At 46.0% G+C, this 22229-nt stretch overlaps 1 protein-coding gene across 8 annotated transcripts in view; it reads right to left on the bottom strand.

Moving 5' to 3' along the window:
- Window positions 1–21633, bottom strand: part of PAQR3 (progestin and adipoQ receptor family member 3) — a 906524-nt gene extending 884891 nt beyond the window's left edge. For 4 of the 8 annotated variants that reach the window (XM_069236804.1, XM_069236806.1, XM_069236807.1 and 1 more), the window contains exon 1: window positions 21132–21633. The gene's annotated coding sequence lies outside the window, so the exon portion shown is untranslated. The remainder of the gene's footprint in view (window positions 1–21131) is intronic. The other 4 variants (XM_069236808.1, XM_069236810.1, XM_069236805.1 and 1 more) reach the window with 3 other exon arrangements.
- Between the last annotated feature and the right edge of the window lie 596 nt (window positions 21634–22229).

Raw genomic sequence — 22229 nt, 5'->3', positions numbered from 1 at the left:
GGGGTCCATGCTGGAGCCCCGGGGATATATGGGATTGGCATGCTAATACCAGATTTGGCATGGAGGGACAATTCCCTGATCTTAGACATGTTACTTGCCCATAATCTGAGTTACCATTGTGAAGCTACATATAGGTATTGACCTATATGTAGTGCACACGTGTAATGGTGTCCCCAGACTCACAAAATCCGGGGAAATGGCCCTGAACTATGTGGGGGCACCTTTGCTAGTGCAAGGGTGCCCTCACACTTAGTAACTTTGCACCTAACCTTCAGCAAGTGAAGGTTAGACATATAGGTGAATTATAAGTTACTTAAGTGCAGTGAAAATGGCTGTGAAATAACGTGTGCGTTATTTCATGCAGGCTGCAATGGCAGCTGGTATAAGGGTTTGTCTAAGCTCCCTATGGGTGGCAAAAGAAATGCTGCAGCCCATATGGATCTCCTGGAACCCCAATGCCCTGGGTACCTAGATACCATATACTAGGGACTTATACGGGGGTCCAGTGTGCCAACTGAAATTGGTAAATGTAGTCACTGGCCTACAGTGACAAATTTAAAAGCAGAGAGCGCATACGCACTGAGGTTCTGATTGCAGAGCCTCAGTGACACAGTTAGGCAATACACAGGCATACACATTTAGGCCATAAACTATGAGCACTGGGGTCCTGGCTAGCAGGATCCCAGTGAGACAGGCAAAACACACTGACATGTAGGTTTTTATCTATAAGCACTGGGGTCTTGGCTAGCAGGATCCCAGTGACACAGTAAAAACAAACTGACACACACTCACAGACAGGCCAAAAGTGGGGGGTAACCATGCTAGAAAGAGGGTACTTTCCTACAGACATGTATTATTATTTTTTGTTTTTTTGCAACTGCCTAGGTCAACTAGACAAGTAACCTCCCCCTTTCTCTCAAATATGGGATAGGGCCCAGACCATTTGTCTTGGAAGGCCCTTGGAGCAACAGGCTTCAACGCCCACATTTTCTGCTGTGGTTAGAACTCCACTGTAGCAGCTTTCTAGTCATACCAGAGCTTCTGCAGCTCCTGGCTGGCCTGAAGATTTCTACTGGCTTTCTCTATGTACTCAGCCATCCTTGAATGTAGGCCAAGTACCTAGTGTCTTGCTTGGGCTCTTTGAGAGGCTTCTCTCAGCCTTCCCTAACAAGACTTAGTGGTTCCCTAACAGGGTGCCCAAACAAACGTTCAAATTGAAAGAAACCTACTCCCTTTTGTGGCACTTCCCTGTAGGCAAACATCAGACAAGGAAGCAGGACATCCATCTCCTGAATTTTTCAGGGAGTCCTCCAATCATGCCTTTTAGGGTCAGGTAAAATCATTCAACCAGCCTATTTGTTTGAGGATGGTATGGAGTAATGAACTTATAGGTCACACCACATTCCTTCCACATGTATTTTAAGTTGGAACCTCTGTCTGATACTACGTCCTTAGGGAACCCTACCCTGGTGAGGATACCCAGGAGGGCTTTGGCAACTGCAGGTGCAGCAATGGTCCTAAGGTGGTATAGCCTGAGGATACCTAGTGTCACGGTCCACTACCACTAGTATGCATCTGTCTCCTGATGCTGTCTGAGGGTCAAGGAGTCCAACAATGTCAACCTCTACCCTTTTAAAGGTTACCCCAACCACACGTAGTGGCATTAAAGGGGCCCTTAGGTACCCACCTGCTTTGCCACTGGCTTGGCAGGTGGAGCAGGACTGACAAAAGTTCCTCACTTTTTGGGACACTCCTGGACAATAAAAGTGACTAACTGTAGGAGGCTGGCCTGGCTTATAGTGGGTACCTTGTGGTACTTACACCCTGTGCCAGGTCCAGTTATCCCTTATTAGTAGAATAGAGGTGTTTCTAGCAGCTTAGGCGGATAGAAGGTAGCTATGGCAAAGCTTAGGCTGAACTAGGAGACACGCATAGCTCCTACTATACCACTTATATCATATAGCACAACATCATACGAAAACACAATACTCAGAGTTACTAAAAATAAAGGTACTTTATTTTAGAGACAATATGCCAAAAGTATCTCAGAGGATACCCTCACTTAGGAGTAAAGTAATATACACAAGTTATATGTACACAAACCCAAAACAGGTAAGTAACAGTAAGAAAAGTAGTGCAAACAATGTAGAAGCACAATAGGATGCAATAGGTGAACATAGGTCTAGGGGCAACACAAACCATATACTCCAAAAGTGGAATGCGAATCACAAATGGACCCCAGACCTATGGGAGCTTGTAGAGGGTCGCTGGGACTGAAAGAAAACAGTCAGGGTGTCCAAGATATCCCACCCCAAGACCCTGAAAAGTAGGAGTAAAGTACCCCTACTACCCCAATAGGACACAATAGTCGTGATAGGGGGATTCTGCAAAAAGCACAAACGCCGGCAAAGCACTGAAGACGGATTCCTGGACCTGAGGACCTGCAAGGCAGGGGGACAAAGTCCAAGAGTCGTGATAGTGTCTGGGGGGGCAGGAGCCCAGGAAACCCCGGATGAAAGTGCAAGAAGGCTGCCTCCGAATGGAATAAGCTTATGATTCTGCAACAACGAAGAGAGCTAGGAACTTCTCCTTTGGACGGAAGATGTCCCATGGCGTGCTGGAGGTTGCAGAATTGTTTCCACGCAGAAATACCGCAAACAAGCCTTGCTAGCTGCAAGGGTCGCCGTAGAGGTTTTTGGGTGCTGCTGGGGACCAGGAAGGACCAGGATGTCGCCCCTTGGAGGAGGAGACAGAGGGGGCGCTCAGCAACTCAGAAAGCCCTCACAGAAGCAGGCAGCACCCGCAGAAGTACCGGAGCAGGCACTTAGAAGATTTGTGAACCGGAGCTGGCTCAGAGTCACAGAGGAGGGTCCCACGACGTCGGGAGTCCAACTCAGCGGGTTGAGCACTGCAGGACGGAGTGCTGGGGACCCAGGCTAGGCTGTGCACGAAGGAATCCTTGGAGGAGTGCACAGATGCCGGAGCAGCTGCAAATCACGCAGTACACAGGTTTGCAGTCTAGCATGGGGAGGCAAGGACTTACCTCCACCAAACTTGGACTGAAGGATCACTGGACTGTGGGAGTCACTTGGATAGAGTTCCTGTGTTCCAGGGACCACACTCGTCAGGATGAGAGGGGACCCAGAGGACCGGTGATACAGTCTTTTGGTGCCTGCGTTAGCAGGGGGAAAGATTCCGTCGACACACAGGAGATTTCTTCTTGGCTTCCAGTGTAGGGTGAAGGAAGATGACCCCCAGAGCATGCACCACCAGGAAACAGTCGAGAAAGCTGGCAGGATGAGGCACTACAATGTTGCTGGTAGTCGTCTTGCTACTTTGTTGCGGTTTTGCAGCCGTCCTGGAGCAGTCAGCGGTCGATCATTGGCAGAAGTCGAAGAGGGAAGTGCAGTGGAACTCTGGTGAGCTCTTGCATTCGTTATCTGAGGAATAGCCCAGAGGAGAGACCCTAAATAGCCAAAAAAGGAGGTTTGGCTACTAAGAAAGGAGGCTTGGCTACTGAAAGAGGTAAGCACCTATCAGGAGAGGTCTCTGACGTCACCTGCTGGCACTGGCCACTCAGAGCAGTCCAGTGTGCCCCCAACACCTCTGAATCCAAGATGGCAGAGGTCTGGTCCACACTGGAGGAGCTCTGGGCACCTCCCCTGGGAGGTGCAGGTCAGCGGAGTGGTCACTCCCCTTTCCTTTGTCCAGTTTCGTGCCAGAGCAGGGCTGGGGGATCCCTGAACCAGTGTAGACTGGCTTATGCAGAGATGGGCACCATCTGTGCCCATCAAAGCATTTCCAGAGGCTGGGGGGAGGCTACTCCTCCCCAGCCCTTCACACCTATTTCCAAAGGAAGAGGGTGTAACACCCTCTCTCAGAGGAAATCCTTTGTTCTGCCTTCCTGGGACTGGGCGGCCCAGACCCCAGGGGGGCAGAAACCTGTCTGAGGGGTTGGCAGCAGCTGCAGTGGAAACCCCAGAAAGGCAGTACCTGGGTTCTGTGCTAGAGGCCCGGGGGATCATGGAATTGTCACCCCAATACCAGGATGGTATTGGGGTGACAATTCCATGATCTTAGACATGTTACATGGCTATGTTCGGAGTTACCATTGTGAAGCTATACATAGGTAGTGACCTATGTATAGTGCACACGTGTAATGGTGTCCCCGCACTCTCAAAGTCCAGGGAATTTGCCCTGAACGATGTGGGGGCAACTTGGCTAGTGCCAGGGTGCTCACACACTAAGTAACTTGGCACCCAACCTTCACCCAGTGAAGGTTAGACATATAGGTGACGTATAAGTTACTTATGTGCAGTGAAAAATGGCTGTGAAATAACGTGGATGTTATTTCACTCAGGCTGCAGTGGCAGGCCTGTGTAAGAAATGTCTGAGCTCCCTATGGGTGGCAAAAGAAATGCTGCAGCCCATAGGGATCTCCTGGAACCCCAATACCCTAGGTACCTAAGTACCATATACAAGGGAATTATATGGGTGTACCAGTGTGCCAATGAGAATTGGTAAATTTAGTCACTAGCCTGCAGTGACAAATTTAGAAAGCAGAGAGAGCATAAACACCGAGGTTCTGGTTAGCAGAGCCTCAGTGATACAGTTAGGCACCACACAGGGAACACATACAGAGCACATACTATGAGAACTGGGGTCCTGCCTAGCAGGATCCCAGTGACACAAGGGCTAAAACATACATACATACAGTGAAAATGGGGGTAACATGCCAGGCAAGATGGTACTTTCCTACACTAACCTACTCAAAGTTTTTTTTGACCCAGACGTGCAGCTTGGGGGTGTCATGGACTAGAGTGAGGAACAACGGTCTGAACTGCTGGGGCACTGCAATCCTCCTGGCTGCACCAAGTTTGAGGACTCTGACCTCAGTGTATTGGAGCCCCTCCTCCCAATAAACTATGTGGGTACCACTGAGATTCCCCAACTCTTCCTGTGCAGCTTGCTGCCTCAGGCCTTCAAGGGTGGTCCAGGTCCCCTGCCCCTGGCACAGATCTTCCGTTGAGAGTCCCCCTGGGCCCAAAAACTCTGAGTGGTAAGGCCCAAGCTCATCAGGCTGAGTAGTTCCCTCCAAAACGGTTGGCGCTTCCTACTGAGAAGAGGGATCCAGCTTTGTGATCTGTTTTGAAGCTGGTCCCCCAGTCTTCTTGCCTTTTCTCTTAGGAGGCTGGTCCACTGTTTCCAGATCTAGCTCTCCTTTTTAGGGTCGAGCCTGCGTTGTATACGCTCGCGCATACGTTTCGCAGGGAGACCCTTTTGTATTTATAAAAGGGCTCGGAGCCCTGTCAACTTCACATCAGTGTTTTTTATTGGTTGGTGGGCTTCCCTAATAAAATCTACTTGCTTTCATTAGTCGAAGGTACGCATATGGCATGCCTTTTTCGGTGGCTAGCCCTCCTCCAGCGCAGCGACCAAGTACAGAAAACATGCGAGGCTCACTGTTTTCCATGGACTTTTTTTTCCTCTAATTTACGAGCCCGATCTCGCTTGGCAGAAGTCGAGCGCTTTAGGTACTTGATTTCACTTTTTCGGGTTATGTACATAAATGCACTTTTGCCCGATAGGTGAAAAGTCAGGTTAGGAGTTTACAACGGGATCAGCTCTAACATGAGCAAACGCGAGACCTGATGCATTGTAAATGCTTGTTTTCTCTGTAGTTTGCTCTGTGCTCTTGTCTTGACACATGCCCATCCAGGGATCCCTAGCATTGCTGCATAGGTCTTCAGTTCTACATCAGCCCAGGGGGGATGCTCCAAGTCATTTCTCAGCAAGCCATATACTGGGATAGATGAGGACACAACTGCTTCTTTCTGCCCTACTACCCTCCCCTAATCAATGGATACCATAACCATGGGATGGAACTTTGTCTCATTGTCAGCACTGGTGACAGAATAAGACTTCCCTACCAGGAACTGATTTGAGTGAACCAAGTGCTGAGTTACCATGGTAAAACTAGCTCCTGTGTCCCTCGGCGCCTCCACTTTCTCCCTATTAATCAAAGGGTGCGGTCTGTATTTTTGCATATTACTTGGCCAGGCCGCACAGGATAATTCCACCCTACCCTCAGTGACTAACGTTGCCTCTGTGGGGTTACTGACATGGTCAAGCCACACCTCTGATCCCATCTGCAGATTGGCAACTGCATTTACTGCAGGTTGACTAGAGGCATTTTTTTTTTGTTTTTACAGCTAGAGTCTCCAGTTTGGTGCCTTTTAGTTTTGCAGTCATGGCACCAACCTTGTTGGGGTCAAAGTGACTATCTTTGTACCCACCCCCTAGACTGTGAGGAGTCTCTGGGCCCATCCCCTGTGCATGTTTTTGGGGGCGTTGAGAAGACTTATTTTTGCTTTGGCTTCCATCTTTCCCTTGGAAGGGCTTTTTGGCCTCTTTCTTTTAGTCTCCCTCACCTGTGGTACTTTTGGTCACCCTTGTCTTGACACAATGGTCTGCCTTCCTCCGCAATTCTTGAGGGGAATGTGGACCTAGGTCTACCAGATGTTGATGTAGCCTATCTTTGAAACAATTACTCAGCAGATGCTCTTTCATGAACAGGTTATATAGCCCATCATAATCTAGTTCCTCGTTTCCAGCTAACCACCCACCCAGCATTTTCACACAATAGTCCACAAAGTCTATCCAGGATTGGGTCTGGCTTTTTTGAGCCTCCCTGAACTTTATTCTGTACTCTTCAGTTGTAAATTCAAAGCCCTCAATGGGTACCCTTCATGAGGTCATAGGATTTAGGATCTACCTCAATCAGTGTCAGGAGCCTATCCCTGCACTTTCCCAAGAGTAACTCCCACAACTTTGTGCCCCAATGTTTTTAAATTTCCTACCCAAAGCTGGCTCTTTCAAAGGAAGAAAATAATTTGACTATATCATCCACTTCAGTGAAGGAACAACTCCTTTTGGGAATTTGATGTTGAAGGAGTTCTCCATCAACACTTGTATGCTGCCTCCAGAGATGGGTCCTAAGCACAACTCTTTTCTTTGTTTCTCTATTTCCAAAAGCTGACTCTCTAAGGCCAGTCTCTTGGCCAGCTTGGCAATGTCCAGGTCCGTTTCTGTAGGTGCTCTAGTACTTCTGGTATAAGAGGAACCCCCCTCATCCCCATTATCCACAGGATCTTTCTCACCCACCACAGATGCATCATCATCTTCTTCATCTGGGGGATCATCTTTTTCATGCTAGACCTCTAGAAAGCTAAGATCCTCTGCACTTGGGCTTTTTCCAGTGCAGATTTGGTATAGCCTGCAGAGACTCCTTAATTGGTCATAGCTATATGCCTCATAAGGTTCCAGGTTGAGCTCTTGGGTCTTGGTCTCTGCATCTGACATTTTTACTTTATTAAGGTTGGGACCTTTTTAGGAATTTAGAATCCCCTTTTTGGATAGGCCAACTAAAGTAAGAACTTTTTTTTTTTTTAATTGCTAAAGTTGTAGGGACCTAACCATCATGTAGCTGGGAAACCTGTATTGACCACTGTCTAGCACATGTATTAAAAGGGCTGCTCTGTTCACTCACTATGTCCCAGGTTTGGAAAGGACACAATGGGGGCATATTGCTCATGCAGCTATACCCTCACATATAATATAATGCACCCTGCCTTAGGGCTGGAAGGCCTGCAAGAGGGATGTCTTATCCATAGTGTATAAAGTGTATGGTAGACAAGGCACAAAGGCAGTGTGCCATGTCTGGTTTGTGTTTTAGGCTTGCAGCAGGACACACTGCAATGGCAGTGCTGAGTGCACCTGGATGCATGGCCCTAGAGGGTGGCACAATCAGTGCTGCTAAACTTAGTACTCAATGCCCTGAGTACCTAAGTACCTTTTACTAGGGACTTAGAGTGGTAGCTAAAGGTATATCCAATTGTGCCAATGCGTCACAACAGTTTTAGGGAAAGAGTTCTGGCCCACGGAACCTGGTTAGCAGGGGCCCGAGCACTACAATTTCTAGGCTACATCATACATCAGGCAAAAAGTGGGGGCTAACCATGTGAAAAAGAGGCCTTTTCTCACAAAGAGAGAAAAACACAAAAGGAGGAAGAAAATGATAGAAAAAACGGAGGCAGTAGGGAAGAAAAAGATCCTGCAATAAAAAAAACATAAAAGAGGCAGGAAGTAGTTGGTGGTAAGAAAAAACTGAGGCAGTAGGGAAGAAAAAGATCCTGCAATAAAAAAAAACATAAAAGAGGCAGGAAGTAGTTGGTGGTAAAATAAATGACCATAAGGTGCTATCAAGGCTTGCCTTGGTATTCGGTTCCACTGATCTTTGATAGCAGCAGCTGCAGGCTTCTGAACAAGGCTTACGGCCGACACTTATTATTTTACAAATTAAGCATCGGTTGTATGTCAGAATATCGATAGGAAATATATTGTCCAACATATATTTTATGGCATAAATATTTTATCATTCACAAAAATACTCTCCATTGTGTGTAGTTTCTATTGACTCCAATTGGTGATACTATTTTAAAATATATTTAGGAAAAAAGTATTTTTGTCAGACACTAATTTAGGCCATAATATTTTGGTACCATACAAATACTACTGGGTCACTGTAGAGGTGGTCTGACATAGCACCCTAGTCTTTAATTGGACTTCCTCACAATACGATGTCCTGAAACTATAATGGGTCTTCCTTTCATATATGTAGAATATTCCATTCAATTCCCAAATAAAGACATAACTGCTTATCTTCCGGACAACTTCAGCTCCTCCAGTGGCTCCAGGCACGCCTGCAGCCAGGACACCATCAAACAGGGGTCTAAGAACAGCAAAAAAAGTAAGAACAAGGCAGAAGGCCTTGTCCATTTATGCACCTAAAAAGTGAAACAACATCTCCAAAGCTATAGGGACTGCCCCAGAGCTGATCCAAATTAGGAAAGAGCTGAAGTCACACATTATTAAAAGAATACTACATCACAATGCCTTAACAGTCCACTAACGAGATTCTTCTTCCATCACTTGTTAACTGTAGCATACCTGTACAGCGATCCTCTGCTTTTTTGGCTAGGTTTGCGCCATGCAAATACCACATACATGCATACAAATGGGCAACCATCTCAGTTTTACTCAAGTAGTTAAGTTTGAACGGGTTCTTCTACAATACAGGGAACATTACAATAGTCACCAAAATAGATGTCACAATTTAGCTTTCTGACTTCACAACATGGACCTTGACACTACCCACATCCAAAAAGAAGGTAATGATGTCAAAGAGGGAGTTTTATGGTATCAAAATAGAACTTTCTGACATCATAAAAGGGTTTTCCACTATTACAACATTGACTTAGGACAATGGAATTGGATTAAGCACATAAAGAGGCTTCTGACATTACAATAACATGTGCTGTTGTGAAAAACATAGCTCTGATGTCACAACTTATCTTTCTCATATCACAATAGGCCTTAAAACTTGACACAACATCTTCATTGCATCAAAATAAGCCTTTAACACGTCAAAACAGGGCTTTATGACATCACCAAAGAACTGATATAGCAATATGGTTTGCTGACTAATAATATTAATTTGCTGACATGATAACAAGACCACCCACCATCACAATAATGCTTCCTAACAGTGCCAAAGGTTCAGTGCCAGTAAGGGTGGGTCTCCTTACAACACAAAATGGCTCCATGGCAATAAAATAGGATCCAAATGACTCATGCAATGTCTTTCTAACCTTACAATAAAATATTCTGGCATAGAAAAAGGCTTCCCGGCATTCCTATTAAGATCACTAACTGAAACAGAATGAGACTGCTGCATACAAAGACATAAAATACTGCAGTCACGCTGCCTAACATCAAGTGCTTCATCCCAACCCCACGTCCAATCTTTCATTGTCAGTCATTTGCTCTCTCACTGCTATCGTCTCTTATTTAAACTATTTTTGATTTTTAGTCTTGTGGTCATTGTACTCGGAAAGGATTAAGTTTGAATTGGAAGGGTCGAGATTCTAACTTATGAACTACAGATCACAAAAACATCAGCGTAAGTGTTAACTCACAGGACTATGGCACCGCTATCCTGGCTCACACTTTTAAGGGAGAGAGCTACAACTTATTTAAGCTAAGTTTTCAAAAGGAATGCTAGAGGGTACCACCATCAAAGTTGCTATCTATTTCTCAAGTCTGCTCTGCAAACTCATCATGTTTATTGCTTGATTTAGGAGTGGCCAGTGAATGCTTGAGTTGGAACCCTGACAAATACTAGTGATGAAAAATCACAAAGAAGCAGTCAGGAACATGTACACTTCAGAGGACATTAAAAATATGGTTAATTTCAAGACATCTTCATCATCATACAACCCAGGGATAGGAAATATCCTTTACCACAAACGGTACTTAAAAAAGGTAATGTAAATATATACACACACATCAAATATTACCTACCGGCAGTCGCCAATGGGTAGTTATAGTTAAGACCAACTTTCTTTAGAAGTATTTTTTTTCAAAACTAGTTTGCCACTTCTCCAGCTGGTGTCTCAAAGGTTTTTATAAATGCATGTATTCCATATTTATTTGATAGCTTAAATGATGCTCCAAAATTGGGCGGTACCAAGACACTGTGGGGGTTATTACAACTTTGGAGGAGGTGTTAATCCGTCCCAAAAGTGACGGTAAAGTGACGGATATACCACCAGCCGTATTACGAGTCCATTATATCCTATGGAACTCGTAATACGGCTGGTGGTATATCCGTCACTTTTGGGACGGATTACCACCTCCTCCAGAGTTGTAATAACCCCCTGTGTCTGTTTTTTGCAGATGATACCTTACTTTTATCCCAAACTGCCTCTGGATTATCAAGGCTTTTGGAGAAATTTTAGGAGTTTTATAAGGATTTTGGCTTACAGATTAATTGTACCAAAACAAAATGTATGGTATTTGGCGACCCTAAATTTAGAGCAAAGAACCATATAGTGCTGGATGGTGAGGTTCTCAAACGTGTTAGTGATTTTGACTATCTGGGAATTAGACTAGAAAATTCCCATAAATGGACATCACATCTGTCAAAGGGTATCGTGTGCTTTAAGCAAAAGTCAGGGGGCATCTTGAGATTTGCTGCTAGAACGCCCGCCTTTTCTATCACACCTGCAGTGGATATTTATAAAGTGCAGGCTAGAGCGGGCGCCTTGTATGGCGCTGAGCTGTGGGGCAATAGTAAACTCAAGGATATGGAAAGAGCGTAGAATCTCTTTATTAAGGCCCTGTTAAAAGTTGCCTCGAGTTCTCCTACCATACCTATCCAAATGGATTTAAACTTTTATTCAATCGTCGATATTGCTGCCTTGAGACCGCTGCAATATTGGATTCGGATCTGGTCCACTGCAGTGCTAGATCCTTATAGGATATGGTTAGGAGCACTTCTAAGAGATTCCCAGGTGGAGAAAATTCCATGGTGCCAGTATGTAAAAAGAGGCTTCCTTATACTGGGGCTGGGCTCCTACTGGACAGATCCCTTGCATCTCCCGAAAAACGCACCACAGATTGTGAAAGATGCATATTGGGTGAGTGTACAAACATCTACTCTAGCAGCTGTTCCGTCGGGTAGCATGTCGGACAACTTTTTATCATTCAAGTGTCATTATGAGTTTGAGCCTTTTTTTTATATTATTTTACATCCTGCTGCACGTGCACTTTACCTAAGATTCAGATTAGGCTCCCTAGCAGTGCGTGATCTTACTACCAGATGGAAGCAAACTGTTAGTTTGTCAGATCGTTGCCCGATGGGGTGCAATACTAGGGAAACAATTAGCCACCTTTTATTTTTTGCCCCGCATATAAAAAGCAAAGGGCCCGCTGGATAAGTCCTCTTTGTAACTCCATGGGAATTAGTGATCACCATTCGGCTCTTAGGATTTGTAGCACCAGTACCCAGGGACCGGTGGTGTGTGCTGTGGCGAAGTTTTTAGCAGCCACATGGTGTATTATAGCAAGCTTTTTAGTGACATAACACCTACTTAAGAGTGGAGACTGTGTTTTAAACTGTTTAACAATGTTATTTTTAGATTTTGATTATATATTTGTATCATATTAAATTTCATTTTAATACATGGAAAAATTCATAAGGTTTTTGGAATGTACATTTTGTTTCGCTCTAGCTTTTACTGTGTTATTTGTCTGATCTAGAACAGAAGTTTGTTTAAATATTTTTGCTTCAGCCTCATGAAGACTAAGAAAAACCAAGTCATGCGTACTTTCCTATAGAGCAATTTGGTGTCTGATTTGCACGTCCTAGGCCTTGGTAATGCAACATTTTTCCTTTTTTATCTTAGAGTTTTATCATTGTATTTTTACATATATTGAGAAATATGGTTTTATGTATGTATTGTATTGCTTTTATAGTAGCTGCTGCCGAAATAAAGCTCAAAGGATGATGAAAGGTTTCAGGGTGATTTGGCAAGCGGGGGATGAGAAAAACAGGGGGGCCAGACTACAGCCCAAACCGCTGAATGGAATTACATCAAACTTGACAGAAATCTAGTTATTGGTCCAGAAAGATCTTTTTGTAATTTGGTGTAAATCCATTGAGCAGTTTTTAAGTAACTAAAAACAAATTATGTATATTTAGAGACATAGACGGTGCGTGGATCTGACAGATCTTATGCTGAGATCTCATTGGCTGCCACCACTTCAACCATGAAGTGGTGGCCGCTGTAGGAAGCTGGCCTGGCTTGTAGTGGGTACCAGAGGTACTTACACCTTGTGCCAGGTCCAGTTATCCCTTATTAGTGTAGAAGAGGTGTTTCTAACAGCTAAGGCTGATAGAAGGTAGCTATGGCAAAGCAGCTTAGGCTGAACTAGGAGACATGTAAAGCTCCTACAATACCACTGGTGTCAAATGCACAATATCATAAGAAAACACAATACACACAAGTGCTAAAAATAAAGGTACTTTATTTTTATGACAATATGCCAAAAGTATCTCAGTGAGTACCCTCAGTATGAGGATGAGAAATATACACAAGATATATGTACACAAACCAAAATTATGCAGGTTATAGCAAGAAAAGTAATGCAAGCAGTGTAAAGTTACAGTAGATTGCAAAAGGAGCACATAGCTATAGGGGCAACACAAACCATATACTCCAAAAGTGGAATGCGAACCACGAATGGACCCCAAATCTATGTGAGCTTGTAGAGGGTCACTGGGACTGTAAGAAAACAGTGAGGGTTAAAAAAATAGCCCACCCCAAGACCCTGTAAGGTAGGTGTAAAGTGCACCTACAACCCCCAGAGACCACAGAAGTCGTGATAGGGGGATTCTGCAAGGAAAACCAGCACCAGCAATGCAACAACAGTGGATTTCCGGACCTGAGTAACTGTAAGACAAGGGGACCAAGTCCAAGAGTCGCGACAGTGTCGAGAGTGGGCAGGAGCCCAGGAAATGCCAGCTGAGGGTGCAAGGAAGCTGCCACCGGATGGTAGAAGCTGTGGATTCTGCAAGAACGAAGAGGGCTAGAACCTTCCCCTTTGGAGGATGGATGTCCCACGTCGTGAAGAAGCTTGCAGAGGTGTTCCCACGCAGAAAGACCGCAAACAAGCCTTGCTAGCTGCAAGGGTCGCAGTTACGGTTTTTGGATGCTGCGGTGGCCCAGGAGGGACCAGGATGTCGCCACTTGGATGAGGAGACAGAGCCCCGCCCAGCAAGTCAGGGAGCCCTCACAGAAGCAGGCAGCACCCGCAGAAGTACCGGAACAGGCACTTGGAAGAGGAGTGAACCGGAGCTCACCCGAAGACACAAAAGGGAGTCCCACAAAGCCGGAGGACAACTCAGGAGGTTGTGCACTGCAGGTTAGAGTGTCAGAGACCCAGGCTTGGCTGTGCACGAAGGAAATCCTGGAAGAGTGCACAGGAGCCGAAGCAGCTGCAAATCACGCGGTACCCAGCAATGCAGTCTAGCGTGGGGAGGCAAGGACTTACCTCCACCAAACTTGGACTAAAGAGTCACTGGACTGTGGGAGTCACATGGACCGAGTTGCTGAGTTCCAGGGACCACACTTGTCGTGGCGAGAGGGGACCCAGGGGAACGGTGATGCAGTCTTTTGGTGCCTGCGGTTGCAGGGGAAGATTCCGTCGACCCACAGGAGATTTCTTCAGAGCTCCTGGTGCAAGAAGGAGGCAGGCTACCTCAGAGCATGCACCACCAGGAAAACAGTTGAGAAGGCGGCAGGATCAGCGATACAAGGTTGCAGTAGTCGTCTTTGCTACTTTGTTGCGGTTTTGCAGGCGTCCTGTGCAGTCAGCGGTCGATCCTTTGGCAGGAGGTGAAGAGAGAGATGCAGAGGAACTCTGATGAGCTCTTGCATTCGTTATCTAAAGAATTCCCCAAAGCAGAGACCCTAAATAGCCAGAAAAGGAGGTTTGGCTACCTAGGAAGGAGGATAGGCTAACAACACAGGTAAGAGCCTATCAGAAGTAATCTCTGATGTCACCTGCTGGCACTGGCCACTCAGAGCAGTCCAGTGTGCCAGCAGCACCTCTGTTTCCAAGATGGCAGAGGTCTGGAGCACACTGGAGGAGCTCTGGACACCTCCCAGGGGAGGTGCAGGTCAGGGGAGTGGTCACCCCCCTTTCCTTTGTCCAGTTTCGCGCCAGAGCAGGGCTGGGGGAGCCCTGAACCGGTGTAGACTGGCTTATGCAGAGATGGGCACCATCTGTGCCCATCAAAGCATTTCCAGAGGCTGGGGGAGGCTACTCCTCCCCAGCCCTGACACCTTTTTCCAAAGGGAGAGGGTGTTACACCCTCTCTCAGAGGAATTCCTTTGTTCTGCCTTCCTGGGCCAGGGCAGAACCCTGTCTGAGGGGTTGGCAGCAGCAGCAGCTGCAGTGGAGACCCCAGAAAGGCAGTTTGGCAGTACCCGGGTTCTGTGCTAGAGACCAGGGGGATCATGGAATTGTCCCACCAATGCCAGAATGGCATTGGGGTGACAATTCCATGATCTTAGACATGTTACATGGCCATGTTCGGAGTTACCATTGTGACGCTGTACATAGGTAGTGACCTATGTACAGTGCACGCGTGTAATGGTGTCCCCGCACTCACAAAGTCCGGGGAATTTGCCCTCAACGATGTGGGGGCACCTTGGCTAGAGCCAGGGTGCCCGCACACTAAGTAACTTTGCACCCAACCTTCAGCAGGTGAAGGTTAGACATATAGGTGACTTATAAGTTACTTAAGTGCAGTGGTAAATGGCTGTGAAATAACGTGGACATTATTTCAGTCAGGCTGCAGTGGCAGGCCTGTGTAAGAATTGTCAGAGCTCCCTATGGGTGGCAGAAGAAATGCTGCAGCCAATAGGGATCTTCTGGAACCCCAATACCCTGGGTACCTCAGTACCATATACTAGGGAATTATATGGGTGTACTAGTATGCCAATGTGAATTGGTGAAATTGGTCGCTAGCTTGTTAGTGACAAATCTGGAAAGGAGAGAGAGCATAACCACTGAGGTTCTGGTTAGCAGAGCCTCAGTGAGACAGATAGGCATCACACAGGGAACACATACAGGGCACATACTTAAGAGCACTGTGGCCCTGCCTGGCAGGGTCCCAGTGACACATAGACTAAAACAACATATATTCAGTGAAATATGGGGGTAACATGCCAGGCAAGATGGTACTTTCCTACACACATGAGCACAGCTCCACATGCATACTTGCTTATGTTAAAATACTGTTCACAAATATTTTCTAGGAATACGATTTCCTGGTCTAATTCTGTAAGTTCTTGTGAATTCATGAAAGCCACTAATGCGAAGACACATACCATGGGTGCACTTTTGTACTGTGCTGATAGGGCCCCCCTGGAGGGGGGCTGTAGGGCCTTTGTTACATCACTGGTGTCAATAGGTGCTTTTTGAGAGCAAAAACGTTTTACTCTTTTTGCCAGTGTTTGTTACAATGGTGAAGGTCTGGCAGCTCCAACATCAATAAAGTGTTACAAAAACCCATGTCAAAACAAGACACGCATTGACGAAACCAAAAGACTCAAAACAATAAAAAAAACTCAGATCAGTTGGTTTTGCCAGTGCTTGTTTATTTGTATGCTTCCCATAATCTTGTTGAAAAGGAGTACAGTGATTTTCCATTAGGAGTTTTTTTTGGAAATACTAGCATGCATCAACACATTTTACTAGATGACGCTTCAAAGAAATAGCACCTAAAATTTCATAGTAGTGAAACGCTTTGTTTCTAACTTGCATTTTTTCCCCTGAACATTTTATTTTAAAAGCAAAGAATCATCACTCTTGCTTACAAGCTTCTGCAAACATTTGCATCTACTCAGAGAACATTCTGGGAGCATTATACTTAGCCTCATATTGTTAAACGTTTCAAACGTGTGTACACTTTTTCTTTTTTCTTTTTTTGCTGGAACCACTGACAGTAGTGCAGTTTGACCTTAAAACGTTTATTTACAGCGCTCACCCTAATAATGAAGGCTTTTCATTAATGAACCATAAATACAAGTTCGAACAGCGTTAACATATGGACACATTGTAGGAGGCTGGACTGGCTTGTAGTGAGTACCAAGGGGTACTTGCACCTTGCACCAGGCCCAGTTATCCCTTATTAGTGTATAGGGTGTCTAGCAGCTTAGGCTGATAGATAATGGTAGCTTAGCAGAGCAGCTTAGGCTGAACTAGGAGACGTGTGAAGCTACTACAGTACCACTTAGTGTCATATGCACAATATCATAAGAAAACACAATACACAGTTATACTAAAAATAAAGGTACTTTATTTTTATGACAATATGCCAAAGTATCTTAGAGTGTACCCTCAGTGAGAGGATAGGAAATATACACAAGATATATATACACAATAGCAAAAATATGCAGTATAGTCTTAGAAAACAGTGCAAACAATGTATAGTTACAATAGGATGCAATGGGGACACATAGGGATAGGGGCAACACAAACCATATACTCCAAAAGTGGAATGCGAACCACGAATGGACCCCAAACCTATGTGACCTTGTAGAGGGTCGCTGGGACTATTAGAAAATAGTGAGAGTTAGAAAAATAACCCTCCCCAAGACCCTGAAAAGTGAGTGCAAAGTGCACTAAAGTTCCCCTAAGGACAAAGAAGTCGTGTTAGAGGAATAATGCAGGAAAGACACAAACCAACAATGCAACAACTGTGGATTTCCAGTCTAGGGTACCTGTGGAACAAGGGGACCAAGTCCAAAAGTCACAAGCAAGTCGGAGATGGGCAAATGCCCAGGAAATGCCAGCTGCGGGTGCAAAGAAGCTTCTACTGGACAGAAGAAGCTGAGGTTTCTGCAGGAACGAAAAGGGCTAGAGACTTCCCCTTTGGTGGACGGATCCCTCTCGCCGTGGAGAGTCGTGCAGAAGTGTTTTCCCGCCGAAAGAACGCCAACAAGCCTTGCTAGCTGCAAATCGTGCGGTTAGCGTTTTTGGACGCTGCTGTGGCCCTGGAGGGACCAGGAGGTCGCAAATTGGACCAGGAGAGAGAGGGGACGTCGAGCAAGACAAGGAGCCCTCTCAGCAGCAGGTAGCACCCGGAGAAGTGCCAGAAACAGGCACTACGAGGATGCGTCAAACGGTGCTCACCCGAAGTCGCACAAAGGAGTCCCACGTCGCCGGAGACCAACTTAGAAAGTCGTGCAATGCAGGTTAGAGTGCCGTGGACCCAGGCTTGGCTGTGCACAAAGGATTTCCGCCGGAAGTGCACAGGGGCCGGAGTAGCTGCAAAAGTCGCGGTTCCCAGCAATGCAGCCCAGCGAGGTGAGGCAAGGACTTACCTCCACCAAACTTGGACTGAAGAGTCACTGGACTGTGGGGGTCACTTGGACAGAGTCGCTGGATTCGAGGGACCTCGCTCGTCGTGCTGAGAGGAGACCCAAGGGACCGGTAATGCAGCTTTTTGGTGCCTGCGGTTGCAGGGGGAAGATTCCGTCGACCCACGGGAGATTTCTTCGGAGCTTTTCGTGCAGAGAGGAGGCAGACTACCCCCACAGCATGCACAAGCAGGAAAACAGTCGAGAAGGCGGCAGGATCAGCGTTACAGAGTTGCAGTAGTCGTCTTTGCTACTATGTTGCAGGTTTGCAGGCTTCCAGCGCGGTCAGCAGTCGATTCCTTGGCAGAAGGTGAAGAGAGAGATTCAGAGGAACTCGGATGAGCTCTTGCATTCGTTATCTAAAGTTTCCCCAGAGACAGAGACCCTAAATAGCCAGAAAAGAGGGTTTGGCTACCTAGGAGAGAGGATAGGCTACTAACACCTGAAGGAACCTATCAGAAGGAGTCTCTGACGTCACCTGGTGGCACTGGCCACTCAGAGCAGTCCAGTGTGCCAGCAGCACCTCTGTTTCCAAGATGGCAGAGGTCTGGAGCACACTGGAGGAGCTCTGGACACCTCCCAGGGGAGGTGCAGGTCAGGGGAGTGGTCACTCCCCTTTCCTTTGTCCAGTTTCGCGCCAGAGCAGGGGCTAAGGGGTCCCTGAACCAGTGTAGACTGGCTTATGCAGAATTGGGCACATCTGTGCCCAAGAAAGCATTTCCAGAGGCTGGGGGAGGCTACTCCTCCCCTGCCTTCACGCCATTTTCCAAAGGGAGAGGGTGTAACACCCTCTCTCAGAGGAAGTCCTTTGTTCTGCCATCCTGGGACAAGCCTGGCTTGACCCCAGGGGGGCAGAAACCTGTCTGAGGGGTTGGCAGCAGCAGCAGCTGCAGTGAAACCCCAGGAAAGGCAGTTTGGCAGTACCAGGGTCTGTGCTACAGACCACTGGGATCATCGAATTGTGCCAACAATGCCAGGATGGCATAGAGGGGGCAATTCCATGATCTTAGACATGTTACATGGCCATATTCGGAGTTACCATTGTGAAGCTACATATAGGTAGTGACCTATATGTAGTACACGCGTGTAATGGTGTCGCCGCACTCACAAAGTTCAGGGAATTGGCCCTGAACAATGTGGGGGCACCTTGGCTAGTGCCAGGGTGCCCTCACACTAAGTAACTTTGCACCTAACCTTTACCAGGTAAAGGTTAGACATATAGGTGACTTATAAGTTACTTAAGTGCAGTGTAAAATGGCTGTGAAATAACGTGGACGTTATTTCACTCAGGCTGCAGTGGCAGGCCTGTGTAAGAATTGTCAGAGCTCCCTATGGGTGGCAAAAGAAATGCTGCAGCCCATAGGGATCTCCTGGAACCCCAATACCCTGGGTACCTCAGTACCATATACTAGGGAATTATAAGGGTGTTCCAGTAAGCCAATGTAAATTGGTAAAATTGGTCACTAGCCTGTTAGTGACAATTTAGAAAGAAATGAGAGAGCATAACCACTGAGGTTCTGGTTAGCAGAGCCTCAGTGAGACAGTTAGGCACTACACAGGGAACACACATATATAGGCCACAAACTTATGAGCACTGGGGTCCTGACTAGCAGGGTCCCAGTGACACATAACAAACATACTGAAAACATAGGGTTTTCACTATGAGCACTGGGCCCTGGCTAGCAGGATCCCAGTGAGACAGTGAAAACACCCTGACATACACTCACAAACAGGCCAAAAGTGGGGGTAACAAGGCTAGAAAGAGGCTACTTTCTCACACACATATTACTTCAACTGCAGACAGTTGTCTGTGAACTGGCAGCCAAAGGGTTTGTGCTGCAGCGGGTTGAGCCTATTTGTCCCATGAACAAAATAAACATGAAAACTTGTTGCCCTTGACCAAAAAAAATATGTCCCGGGAGGTAGTAATTCTTATTTGTAATTTCATCCCTGTGTACCGTGAAATAAAATGTCAGCTGCAAAGTTCTAGTGAGGTTGCAGTCAGCCAATTACAGCACTTCTTTTCACATGCATATTCACTATGTTGCTGCAGCCAGGGATATACAGATTTAGATGCCCCTAAATTTCTCAAAAACTACTGAATGGGTTTACACCCAATAAGTGAAAGCATGATCTACCAGATGAAAGCTACCTTTCTGCCAAATTTGGTATAATTCCATCCAGTGGTTCGGGCTGCTGATGTGTCTAAAGATCCTACAGGAATTAACATGGGAAACACAACTTATTTCACCTCCTCCTCCCTCCCCCTTTTCTCGGCCCCTGCTTGACAGACCACCCAGAAACTTTCCGTGTGTAACAAGAATCACTGCAACGCTTTTTTGGAACAATTTTGTGAAGATTCGTCTAACGGCACCAAAGATGGGCAGGTTAAAAGAATTGCTTTTTCTATGGAAACCTGGTCCTAACTATAACTACCCAGAGGCGACCACAACTAGGTTATTTATATATAGTGCTTCTTGCCTTACATAAATTGCCATGCATGGTAAAGGTATCTGCATGGTACAAGCTATGTGAAAAAGGCATGCAGGTAATGTCATATGTTAACCACACAGATATGGAACAGCCCAACCAACACACTAGTTTCTATATCCAGTTTAGTTATGAAGAGTTGACCTATGGCAAGACTAGATATTTCATAGTAACGTCACTTCAAACAGAGGCCTTCTTGCATGCACTAATACTAGTACCATAACACACTGCAATCGGCAGTTGACTGTAGTTCATACAAGGCTGCATAACCCCTCATTTATACGCTTAATGCTCTTACACTCACATAAGATACCTTTTACAGGTCTTGTCCAACACCCAGTACTGTATCAGTCCATAAATCAGCCATAACCAACTGATAAGCAATTAAATAACTAAAGAGATCTGATAAATACATCCTGACTAATCGATGGACTTTCATCTACTCCACTACTTCGGGTCCCAACTAGCTATATACCACGACTACGGCTTCTTTATGTTTTACCATGACAATTAGAATGGGATGTTAGTAACAGAGTATATCACAAGCAGATCCCCTCTCCATTTCTCTACCCAACCATGCCAACTTAGGACCATAAGCTTTTAAAGAAAATTTCTCAGATTGGACAACCCACTGCAGTAACCAGTTAAGAGGCTAGATCACAAGAAATACCATAAACGGACTTGAAAAGCTGGTCAAAGCTGTCACATTACTGACTACCCTTCTAATCACATCCTTGCATGGAGGAGAATGGTGGCCACAAGAATATACGTATAAATGCTGCAAATTCCACTGTGGAACCTACTTACCACAATAAAGAAGCTGCGAAACACTGCCTCTGGGCATCGTTACTGTTTCTACACCAGCCTATATCAAACGACAAAGCTTTCTGCCTCCTGTGCGTGATGCTTTTAATAACATTGTTTGCTCGCACGCTCCATGTAACGGGAGAATCGCAGTACAAGATCGTAGAGACGTTTAATGTATTGGCCCGATGCAAACTCCCGCCAATCTCACAAAGCCGCACGTTCTGAATTCACAGGCGTTTAAAGGAAGGCTCCCAAGCCGCATTCTTCCAAACACATCACTCGACGAAGCTAGAGTGGGCTCTCGCTTGTGAAACAAATATTGGCTTACTAAAACTACTAAGGATGTGGCCAGAGTCGGAAAACAGAACCCGCCGCTAACAAACAAAATAGGCCAACCATTCCTTCTCTTCCCGTGACCGTTTCACACTGTCCACTGCAGAAACTCTATTCTTCAACCTCCCTGCAAGCCGTCCAGACCAAAGCAGAACACAGCAGGAATGGGGAGACCGGACTGAAGAAAACAGAGGACTTAGAAATAGGACTAACAGGAGCAGGATTGTAAAGCTGTGCCATAGCGGCCATCTTAGCCTGGTAACCATTCAACAATTATAACGACGAACTAGAGGTCTAAGCAGGTCTTGAAATGGAAAAATATAAGTGCAAGTACTCTGTATCAGAATACCTGCCTGTTTCTGAGAAGTGTCGGTACTCTCCAGTGAAAGTATTACGTTTTTCTTGAGAAGTCCAGGTACTCTCCCTCTCCAAATGAAAAAGTGCCTGTACTCAGTACCGGACAGTGCCGGCCCACTTAAAGCATTGCAGTTAAAGTACTTTTCACTGTTTGTTGGCAATGGTTGCTGTGTTGCCAAACATACTATCTTGACTCCTTGATATTCCATCTTGCTGACATCCCGGTCAAGTACACACATCAGGAGTCAGATTAATGCATTTTAATGTGGTGTCCGCATCATCGCACTAAAGCGCATTGGTCACGCTTTTATAGCGCCTTGGCCACCCCATGCGAGGTGTGCTCACTTCGAACTGTGTTTAACCCCTTGTTTGCGCATGATAGCTTGAAGCTGTCCACGCACATGGTGG

This window comes from Pleurodeles waltl, chromosome 1_2 (assembly GCF_031143425.1).
Source record: "Pleurodeles waltl isolate 20211129_DDA chromosome 1_2, aPleWal1.hap1.20221129, whole genome shotgun sequence".
Taxonomy (NCBI): domain Eukaryota; kingdom Metazoa; phylum Chordata; class Amphibia; order Caudata; family Salamandridae; genus Pleurodeles; species Pleurodeles waltl.
The sequence above is the reverse complement of the archived record's forward strand: the minus strand, read 5'-3'. Positions and strand labels throughout refer to the sequence as shown.